A 12,193-nucleotide genomic window follows, 5' to 3' on the forward strand; every position below is an offset into this window, starting at 1 on the left:
CCCCCAGATGGGCTGCTCATTTGAGTCTGTACACGGCATTCTGGTAGTTAGAGTCCCGGTCAATTAGCCCACAGATGGATGCACTTAAAATCTCTGTGCGATTGAAGCCCTGGATGGGCCCCAGCAAACGCCTTCCTCCTCAATCCATGACTGGTGCTCCATTATGGCTCAGTGTTTACCAAGCCCCATGGCCCCCGCCGAAGGGGTGGTGCAAGCTTGGCGGCAGGACGGCCGCCTTATAGATTACGCTCCGTAAGTTGCCCCTCAGTTAAGCAGCACTCGAGACACCAGTGTGCTGTCTTCAGCCTTTATTGGTACGGAGGAAAATGCGCTTGCCAGTACATTCAACAACTGCCCCGTTGACTGCCTTACGCGTTTCAAAGTTTCCCTTCTTCATCAGAGGCTGGCAGGGTAAGTGCATAACGGTTTCTACTTCCTGATTTATGCATTATGGTACGCCCCCAGATGGGCTGCTCATTTAAGTCTGTACACGGCATTCTGGTAGTTAGAGTCCCGGTCAATTAGCCCACAAATGGATGCACTTAAAATCTCTGTGCGATTGAAGCCCTGGATGGGCCCCAGCAAACGCCTTCCTCCTCAATCCATGACTGGTGCTCCATTATGGCTCAGTGTTTACCAAGCCCCATGGCCCACGCCGAAGGGGTGGTGCAAGCTTGGCGGCAGGACGGCCGCCTTATAGGTTACGCTCCGTAGGTTGCCCCTCAGTTAAGCAGCACTCGAGACACCAGTGTGCTGTCTTCAGCCTTTATTGGTACGGAGGGAAATGCGCTTGCCGGTACATTCAACAACTGCCCCGTCGACTGCCTTACGCGTTTCAAAGTTTCCCTTCTTCATCAGAGGCTGGCAGGGTAAGTGCATAACGGTTTCTACTTCCTGATTTATGCATTATGGTACGCCCCCAGATGGGCTGCTCATTTGAGTCTGTACACTGCATTCTGGTAGTTAGAGTCCCGGTCAATTAGCCCACAGATGGATGCACTTAAAATCTCTGTGCGATTGAAGCCCTGGATGGGCCCCAGCAAACGCCTTCCTCCTCAATCCATGACTGGTGCTCCATTATGGCTCAGTGTTTACCAAGCCCCATGGCCCCCGCCGAAGGGGTGGTGCAAGCTTGGCGGCAGGACGGCCGCCTTATAGATTACGCTCCGTAGGTTGCCCCTCAGTTAAGCAGCACTCGAGACACCAGTGTGCTGTCTTCAGCTTTATTGGTACGGAGGAAAATGCGCTTGCCGGTACATTCAACAACTGCCCCGTCGACTGCCTTACGCGTTTCAAAGTTTCCCTTCTTCATCAGAGGCTGGCAGGGTAAGTGCATAACGGTTTCTACTTCCTGATTTATGCATTATGGTACGCCCCCAGATGGGCTGCTCATTTGAGTCTGTACACGGCATTCTGGTAGTTAGAGTCCCGGTCAATTAGCCCACAGATGGATGCACTTAAAATCTCTGTGCGATTGAAGCCCTGGATGGGCCCCAGCAAACGCCTTCCTCCTCAATCCATGACTGGTGCTCCATTATGGCTCAGTGTTTACCAAGCCCCATGGCCCCCGCCGAAGGGGTGGTGCAAGCTTGGCGGCAGGACGGCCGCCTTATAGATTACGCTCCGTAAGTTGCCCCTCAGTTAAGCAGCACTCGAGACACCAGTGTGCTGTCTTCAGCCTTTATTGGTACGGAGGAAAATGCGCTTGCCAGTACATTCAACAACTGCCCCGTTGACTGCCTTACGCGTTTCAAAGTTTCCCTTCTTCATCAGAGGCTGGCAGGGTAAGTGCATAACGGTTTCTACTTCCTGATTTATGCATTATGGTACGCCCCCAGATGGGCTGCTCATTTAAGTCTGTACACGGCATTCTGGTAGTTAGAGTCCCGGTCAATTAGCCCACAGATGGATGCACTTAAAATCTCTGTGCGATTGAAGCCCTGGATGGGCCCCAGCAAACGCCTTCCTCCTCAATCCATGACTGGTGCTCCATTATGGCTCAGTGTTTACCAAGCCCCATGGCCCACGCCGAAGGGGTGGTGCAAGCTTGGCGGCAGGACGGCCGCCTTATAGGTTACGCTCCGTAGGTTGCCCCTCAGTTAAGCAGCACTCGAGACACCAGTGTGCTGTCTTCAGCCTTTATTGGTACGGAGGGAAATGCGCTTGCCGGTACATTCAACAACTGCCCCGTCGACTGCCTTACGCGTTTCAAAGTTTCCCTTCTTCATCAGAGGCTGGCAGGGTAAGTGCATAACGGTTTCTACTTCCTGATTTATGCATTATGGTACGCCCCCAGATGGGCTGCTCATTTGAGTCTGTACACGGCATTCTGGTAGTTAGAGTCCCGGTCAATTAGCCCACAGATGGATGCACTTAAAATCTCTGTGCGATTGAAGCCCTGGATGGGCCCCAGCAAACGCCTTCCTCCTCAATCCATGACTGGTGCTCCATTATGGCTCAGTGTTTACCAAGCCCCATGGCCCCCGCCGAAGGGGTGGTGCAAGCTTGGCGGCAGGACGGCCGCCTTATAGGTTACGCTCCGTAGGTTGCCCCTCAGTTAAGCAGCACTCGAGACACCAGTGTGCTGTCTTCAGCCTTTATTGGTACGGAGGAAAATGCGCTTGCCGGTACATTCAACAACTGCCCCGTCGACTGCCTTACGCGTTTCAAAGTTTCCCTTCTTCATCAGAGGCTGGCAGGGTAAGTGCATAACGGTTTCTACTTCCTGATTTATGCATTATGGTACGCCCCCAGATGGGCTGCTCATTTGAGTCTGTACACGGCATTCTGGTAGTTAGAGTCCCGGTCAATTAGCCCACAGATGGATGCACTTAAAATCTCTGTGCGATTGAAGCCCTGGATGGGCCCCAGCAAACGCCTTCCTCCTCAATCCATGACTGGTGCTCCATTATGGCTCAGTGTTTACCAAGCCCCATGGCCCCCGCCGAAGGGGTGGTGCAAGCTTGGCGGCAGGACGGCCGCCTTATAGATTACGCTCCGTAGGTTGCCCCTCAGTTAAGCAGCACTCGAGACACCAGTGTGCTGTCTTCAGCCTTTATTGGTACGGAGGAAAATGCGCTTGCCGGTACATTCAACAACTGCCCCGTCGACTGCCTTACGCGTTTCAAAGTTTCCCTTCTTCATATTATCTACTGGCGGTCGCCAGTAGATAGTTATAGTTAGGATCATGTTTCCATAGGAAATCTGCAACATTCTATTTGGAATAACTTTGGCGCCGATTGACGAATCCTCGTGAAATTTTCAAAATAGGTGGGGCGGTCCGCTCCGCTCCGTCCCTGAAAGTCTCGGGGGGATTCATCAAGCGGGGGCTGAGAAAAAGGGGGGGTCCCAAAACGCGTTTTCCCCATGCATTTTTCCATAGGACCTTTAGTCCAAGCTACAGCCCGAACGGCTGAACAGAATTACTCGAAATTTGGCAGAGAGGTAGTCCTCAGGTCAGGGATGTGCCTTTTGCAGGTCTGGTGTAAATCTGTTCAGTATTTCCTGAGAAAATCGCATTTAAATCAATATATATATCTATAGGCGCGTACGATAAGCATACCGTACGCGCACGGTGACGTGCGCGAGCGCAATTCTGATTGGTTGTTAGATGTCAGTAAACATTCGAATCGGTCGAAATCAGGAAGTGTCGGCCGCCATTTTGTCTCTCGCAGTCTGAGGCAATGAAAAACAAAGGGGGAAAACGTGAGAAGGGGGCAGGATGGACAGGTCCTGACCACCTAGCCTTTGTCAGGGGGTCACTGAAGGACCCCCAAGGGTAAAAAAAAATAAATATTATTTTGCGAAAAATCGCGGAGTGCGCGCACCATACGCGCATGGCACGAACCACGTATCGTGGGCGCTTGGTGCGTGAAGCGCATCAAGCGCCCACAGCGCGCGCACGGTGCGCGAAGCGCACTGTGCGTGTACGGTACGCGCACGGTGAAAAACCTTAAAAAAAAAAAATAAATACATAACTTAGCATTTAAAAAAACCTACAAATTCACTGAAAAAACCATAGGTTTCACACACGTTATAGTTAGGAATTAGCATTAAAAAAACCTTGCAAATTCACTTAAAAAACCATAGGTTTCACACATGTTATAGTTAGCTGGACATTTCCCTCGTAAAAAACCATTGAAATTCCCCCGTTATAGTTAGCGCAGGCAACTATAACTCACGCGACCGCAATCCTCTGCTGATGACGTCCGATATTACATCACTGATGACATATGTGTCTTTCTGAAAAAAAAATATTTGTAATATATGTATAGCTAAAAATTAATGGAAGAAGACATGGGTAAATAAGTGTCTAAATACAGTGATGTAATATCTGACGTCATCCGCAGAGGATTGCGGTCGCGTGAGTTATAGTTGCCTGCGCTAACTATAACGGGGGAATTTCAATGGTTTTTTACGAGGGAAATGTCCAGCTAACTATAACATGTGAGAAACCTATGGTTTTTTAAGTGAATATATATATATATATATATATATATATATTCACTGAAAAAACCATAGGTTTCAGGGACGTTATAGTTAGGAATTGGCATTTAAAAAACCTTAGAAATTCACTGAAAAAACCATAGGTTTCAGGGGTGTTATAGTTAGCTGGACATTTCCCTCGTACAAAACCCTAGAAATTCCCCTGTTATAGTTAGTTCAGCTAACTATAACTCGCGCCACCGCAATGCACTGCTGATGACATCACATATTACATCACTCATGACATGGTCAGTGACATCACTGATGACATCACTGATGACAATCATCAACTTTTAACCTGCACGTGTCGTTAAATATTCAAGAAAATGTTACAAAAAAATATCGTTAAGTTTTAAAAATTTGATGAACTTTTAACCTGCACGTGTTGTAGAATGTTCTAGAAAGTGTGTTGATAGAATACGTTGCACTTCTGACTTCTATGTGTTGTTGAATATTAAAAAAACGGTTCATATGGAAAATTAAGAAGAAACCAATAGAGAAGTTTTCAAGCCTAAAAGAATCAAGGAACTATTCTTAATTTATTGTTTACATGTATTTATGTGTGCAGCAACAAAATTATAGGCACAACAGCACTAGGAAGAGGAAGAAGCAGGGAGTGGGGGGAGGGGGGAAGATGGGCAGAATGGCACACATGCACAATTAAGTACAACACACATATAGACTAACAATGTCCAAAATGAAACACACCAACAAGGAGCACAAGTCACACAACCCGCCAACATCACACCACTGAACGAGCATAGAAGTGAAAACCATGCTGCGTTCATACAGGATGTGTACAAAGGCCAGTCGTTGGTGTTGTGGGATGTCTGCGACCGTGGTCATCATGGATGAGATGCCCAGCATGTGGCACATGGTCGAGTTCACTGTGTGTTATGTTGCCAAACGGCTGCTCCTCCCTCCCACGAGCCCCCACACTTTTGTACGGTGAGCTGTTGTATCTCATGCACTCGTACGGCACGCCATTGTAATGCCTATTTGCGCATGTCCTGCTACTTTCCAACTACAACATCACAGTGCCGTTTGGAGGTGGTGCATGCCACTTTACAACATCGACTGCTGCAGCTCTTGCAACAGGCCACACCAGAACACAGAGACACACTTACCGTACTTCTTGTACACGGACATGTCCGAGACACCCCGTTCCCCTTGCCGGATAGGCACACCCCTGCACTGACCTGTGAACCCCAGACCAGCACACGCCAGTTGTGCATGCAGGAGGATGCGTACGTAGCTACACATCCAGGCTCACTGCCAACGCTGAGGTGACAGCACACTGTGATGTTGCAGGGCTCGTGCCTATCATGCTAAGACAATGACCACAGGGACACACTCACTAAGATATGGGTTTGGGGGGCACTGGTGGTCCTGGAGTTGTTGCAATGAGTCTTCTGGCCCCCATGGGTATCCCTGTATCATGCTCATTGACTCTATGGCACCTGTGGGTGTTCTGGCGTGGCTCTTGGCTGTGTTCCGTTTCATGGTGCAGCTAGTTGTCCTGCTTAACACCAGCAGAAAGCAGGTGTAAAATCCCTGGTGCTAACGTGTCTTATCGCCGGAATTTGTTTCGCATTGCAATTGCTGTGAAATTTGTGATGTGATTTTTTTCGTGTGCAGAACAATATACGAACTGAGCAGTGTATCTCGTCAAGATCCAGCACCTGACGCACTATTCCCAATCAATATAAATACAATGAGATTTCTTAATAGATTTCGTGTGTACACTGTAAGTGCAGCCAATACCTCAGTGCAATACAATACAGGATTTTAATATTTAGAATAAATCGCAAACGTGCACCTCATGTCTTTTTGCACGGGAACGGCTACTCTCTATTTCATTATCAGCACTTTAACGGAAGTAAAGTTCAGAAAAATCTAACACACTATTCAGAAGTTGGTGCAAACTGCAGATATCACTAGTATTCCAGCGATAAGTGCCCCAAAATTTAACACCATGGTGGACTCCATCAAATAACAGTAATAAGAACCAGAAAAAATCACATAGCACTTAAGAGAACAACCAAAAACATTATTAATTTTTTTTTCAAACTTTATTTTTATAATAATAAATATATAAACGTTAAACTATTTTCAAACTTTATATTTTTATTAACATAAATATAAACAATAAACTAATAAACAAAATGTAACAACCATAATACAAAACAACAAAGCGGAACACTCCTGTGGGAACCACGGATGTCGATGACAGACCTGCAAAATCAAAAAGATTGTTAAAAAAACAACAACATGGTATTCTTAACAAAATACCACAAGAAACAAATCACAGATATATAAAATGTATACAGCTAACAAAATTTTATAAGTTACTGTAATTGTTGCCGCTTTAAAATATTTACCGAATCTGAGGAATATTTTCTGCAGAAGACACCACGCCCACAGCGTTTTCCTTCAGTGGTGTGGAAATTTTTTACTTTTCCCAAGGGGCAAACAAAGATCAATGCCACCTTGGTCAAGTGCAAGATTTGCAAAAGAGTTCTGTTGCGAGGGGATCCTAACAAGAAATACTCGTACGGCACGGCAAGTATGATGAAACACCGAAGGACCCTTCATCCAAACAATCTTGCACGAGAAGAGTGCAAACGGATGAGAAACACTCCTATTCTGTATCTGTAAAAAAGAATCACAAATAAATGTATATTAATAACTTTCAAATTTATACTATTCCATTACTGTACAAACACATTTTATATAAAAACTGACTAAGAAACTATAGCGATGAACCACAAGTGTGACGATCGTTAAAACACTACATGCATAGTGCATACTACTTTGAAGCAGTTCATGCCCGTTCTTCATCCTCCTTACCTCCTTCTCAAGCTCGCCCACAGCGTTTTCCTTCACTCATATAATCAAAGCATAAGCAAAGACTGGCTTCTAATTCTACTAAAACTTCACAACATGACCGGTTTTAAAACAGGTATATGTCAGCAAATACACGATGTTACCAAATGCTTCTCTCACAATCCTTACCCAAATGCACACAGACTCACAGTGTGATTTTAGACAAGCAACACTATCCTAGGAGTTTACCAAAACTTATTCACTACTCTGGAAGAGTTAATGGTACTGCACACAATCTACATATTTAATTGCACCACATCAGTGTCAAAGCATGACTCATTTAATCAACGCATAAGCAAAGACTGGATTCTAATCCTACTAAAACTTCCCAACATGACAGGTTTTAAAACAGTTATCTGTCAGCAAATACATGATGTTACCAAATGCTTCTCTCACAGTGATCCCAAATACACACTAACTCACAGTGTGATTCTAGACAAGCACCACTATCCCTATGAGTTTACCAAAACTCATTCACTACAATGCAAGTGGTAAGCGAACTGCACACAATCTACATATTTCACAACTGCAATTTACTGTCAATGCCTGACTCATATAATGAAAGCATAAGCCATAACTGTCTTCTAATGCTACTAAAACTTGACAACATGACATGTTTTATAACACTTATCTGTCAGCAAATACACGATCTTACCAAACACTTCTCTCACAGTGGTTCCCAAATGCACACAGACTCACAGTGTGATTCTAGACAAACAACACTATCCCTAGGAGTTTACCAAAACTCATTACTATGTCAGTAAATACACGATGTTACCAAATGCTTCTCTCACAATCCATACCCAAATGCACACAGACTCACAGTGTGATTTTAGACAATAAACACTATCCTAGGACTTTACCAAAAATCATTCACTACTGTGGAAGGGGTAAGGGGACTGTACACAATCTACATATTTAAGTACAGCACATCAGTGTCAAGGCATGACTCATTTAATCAACATATAAGCAAAGACTGGATTCTAATGCTACTAAAACTTCACAACATGACAGATTTTAAAACAGTTATCTGTCAGCAAATACATGATTTTACCAAATGATTCTCTCACACTGATCCCAAATACACACTAACACACAGTGTGATTCTAGACGAGCACCACTATGCCTATCAGTTTACCAAAACTCATCCACTACAATGCAAGTGGTAAGGGAACTGCACACAATCTACATATTTCAGGACTGCACTTTTATGTCAAAGCCTGACTCATTTAATGAAAGCATAAGCCATAACTGTCTTCTTAATTTAATAATTTTTTTATTTGAGAGTTCTTACCGGCAAATACATATTACTGAGTGGATACATAGATACATAAAATAAAATATAATGGAACATTGCATTATGCCCTCATCCAAAGCTAAAACAGACAGAGTGATAAACAGTGAAAAAACATTACAAATTAAATTAGCATATTAAATATCGATACAGCCAATATATCATTCGTTTGTGGTTAATTTTGCTGTCCTCCATGTAGCCACTGGGGCCCAGAGTCGCTTACCCACATCCCTTAACTTTGCTCCCTTTAAGTCATATAATGCCTCCTCGATATTATGTATACCCAACAATCTACACAACCACATTTGAAAAGTTGGGGCTTCTGTATCCTTCCAGGCTGCGCTAATTAGAATCCTAAAAACTGCTACAGAGATAAAGACTAAGGCTTCAGCCTCGATACTTATGTTTAGTTTCGCGTCACAGCCAATTATTATCAGGGTCGGGGATAGGTTAATTTTAACATCAAGTAGCCCCTCTAAAAACCATGTTATTTCAATTTTGATTGGTTTCAATTTTTCACAGCCATAGAACATGTGTATAAGATCTGCCGTACCTTTTCCACATCTGGGGCAATTACTATCTATCGCTTTCCCCCACGAAAATAATTTTTCAGGCGTGTAGTATAAATTAAATAGGGTTTTGTAATGTTGGGCTCTGAGATTCGAGGAGCGTAGGAACCTCTTGTCCATAGCTAACGCCTTATCCACGTCTATTTCTGGGTCTCCCAGTTTTTTGGACCATACAGCTTCGATTTTGCCGACATCATCTATTATTGCATCATTGAATATTTTATATATATCTCTAATTCTATGGCCCCCTAACTTCAAATACTCAATTAGTTCATATTTCCCTTGCAGAGTGATACATGGCCTAATTGATTTAATTCTATTTATAATCTGCATGTATTTGAATTCTTGATAACCTCGTAGAGAATAGTGTTGTGTAAGTTCTTCAAGTGTTCTACACTGATCACCAATCATTATTTGCCCCAGCTCAACTATACCCTGACTCTCCCAATGACGCCACGTTCCATCCCTACTAAGATTTGGAAAAAGTGTTGAGTTCCAAAGTGGTGTGCGATAATGGATGGTAGGTATATCTAGAGCTTTTTTAACAATTTTCCAAATATACCATACATCCTCAAGCGTCTTATATCCAGTTTCCTTGAAATAACTCCTCTGAGTTTGCCTTAATAAAAGCCCTACGGCTTCACCTCCTACCAATAACTGAAAAATTGATGGTATTGCCGACTGTCTAAGGGTTGGGCCACCCGGATGGAGTAGAATAGCCATGTCTGTAAGGAGGCATGCAAGATGGTAGCTCTTAATATCAGGCAGTCCCAAACCACCTCTATCTTGTGGTAATGACATATATCTATTTGACCGCCTTATTTTGCCATATTGCCATAAAAATTTCAAAAAAATGGCCTCAATCCTCCTAATAATTTTCTCATCAATTTTAAATGGGATTGATCTTAATTTGTAGAGCACCTTAGGAAACATTGATATTTTTATAACGTTAGCCCTCCCTATCAATGACAGCTGTAATGAATCCATTCGTTTTAGGTCTGTTTCCATAGATTTCAAGAGAGGGGTGTAATTGTCGTCAATTATTTTACCTGGTTCTGCATTTATTGTTATACCTAGGTAAACTACAGAACCTACATATCTTCCATCCACCTTGGCTATTTTTTTTGAGCATAATACCTGAGTTTTGTCAACATTTAATCGGTAGCCAGATACATCTCCAAACTGACCAGTTATGTTAACTACCTCCCTCATAGCTAGCTCTGGATCTTTTGTGATGACTGCTAAGTCATCCGCATAAGTGAGAATTTTAGTGTGGAACCCATTTGATGTTACTGGTTTGATGATCGCGCTATTCATTAATTGTGTAATTAAGGGATCTATATAAAGTGCGAACAAGATTGGAGAGCATGGGCAGCCCTGTCTAGTACCCCTTGTTATATTAATCCTATCTGATCTTTCCCCCATTGATTGAATTCTGGCCGTGGGTGATGAATACATAGCACGAATAGCTTGACAAATTCTAGGGCCAAATCTCCTTGCTTCCATAACCTTCCATAGAAAGCTCCATCTGACGCAATCAAATGCCTTCTCTGCATCGAGGAGGATCATTGCGACCCTCTCTCCCCTAGCAGCACCAATGTCAAATAATGTAATAGCTCTCCTAAAATGGTTTGTAGTTCCTCTTCCTGGGATAAATCCATGCTGCCAGGGGGAGACCAGGGACGCAATAACCCTCCCGATACGAGCAGCCATAATTTTGGCATATAGCTTGTTATCGCTGTTGATCAGTGATATTGGCCTGTAGGAGCCCGGGTTAGTCTTTGATTTCCCTTTTTTATGAAAGATTACTATATTGGTTTCTTGCCAAGACTCTGGTATTATTCCGGTATTCATAACCCCATTAAATAGATCTAAAAGCAATGGTGTTATTTCCTCCCTTAGACTTTTATATACCTCTAACGGTATGGCGTCTGGGCCCGCCGCTTTTCCACTTGCAAGATCTTGCAGAGCTTCCGATATCTCCGTCAATGTAATATCCTGTTCCAATGATATAATCTGGCCTAAATTTAGCTTGCTGCCCATGTCTAACCAGCTTATATTCGTATGCCCTCCAGCAGCTTCCTCCTGATATAGTTCTTGATAGAATTTCCTAAACCCCTCCAAAATTTCACCTGGCTTGTTGTATATTTGGCCCTGATATTCGATTTGTGACACGATGTTTTTACTTGCAACCTGCCTTATTCGCAGGGCAAGAGCTCTGCCTGCTTGCTCACCGGTTTCATAAAGACATGATCTCTGTGCCTGATAGTATGCTGCCGCCTTTCTTGCTAATTGTTTCTGGATCTCAGCTTTTATGGAATTTACTTTATGTAGGCTCTCAACAGATTGATCGCCTGTAATTAAATCTTGTCTATGTTGTGTCTCTGCCTCGCTCAATTTTCCCATCCATGTTTCCCTTTCACTTTTAGCCTTTTTCCATAGGTTGGTGGTATAGCTTATCTCCTCTTATTCCTGCCTTAAAGCTATCCCACACCACTCCCCGTGATGCGCTATACCTATTGGCGTCGAAAAAGGACTGAGACCATTTTTTCATACGAGTAATGTAGTCGACATCCGCTAACAATTTTTTGTCAAATGTCCAAGGTCTAGGGACCTTGAATGATCTATTAATGATCATATTTAGGACTAGGGGGTTATGATCTGACATGATTTTGGGAAGCTTGTTGATTTGAACACTCTTAAGTAGGCTATTCGAGATCATGAAGTAATCTAATTTCGAGTATTTATTATACGGATGTGAGTAATACGTGAACCCTGGATCTCCGGTCGATAAGTTTCCCCACACATCATATAAGCCATGTGACTCCATCATTGACATAATTGCTCTAAACACCCTTGGCTTCCTGCCTATGTATGCACTACCATCCGTGAAATTCGCAGAAATGTTAAAATCTCCACATAGTACTATATTGGTATGCCAATCGATTAATTCGTTTTC

Source organism: Triturus cristatus, chromosome 3_1 (assembly GCF_964204655.1).
Source record: "Triturus cristatus chromosome 3_1, aTriCri1.1, whole genome shotgun sequence".
Taxonomy (NCBI): Eukaryota; Metazoa; Chordata; class Amphibia; order Caudata; family Salamandridae; genus Triturus; species Triturus cristatus.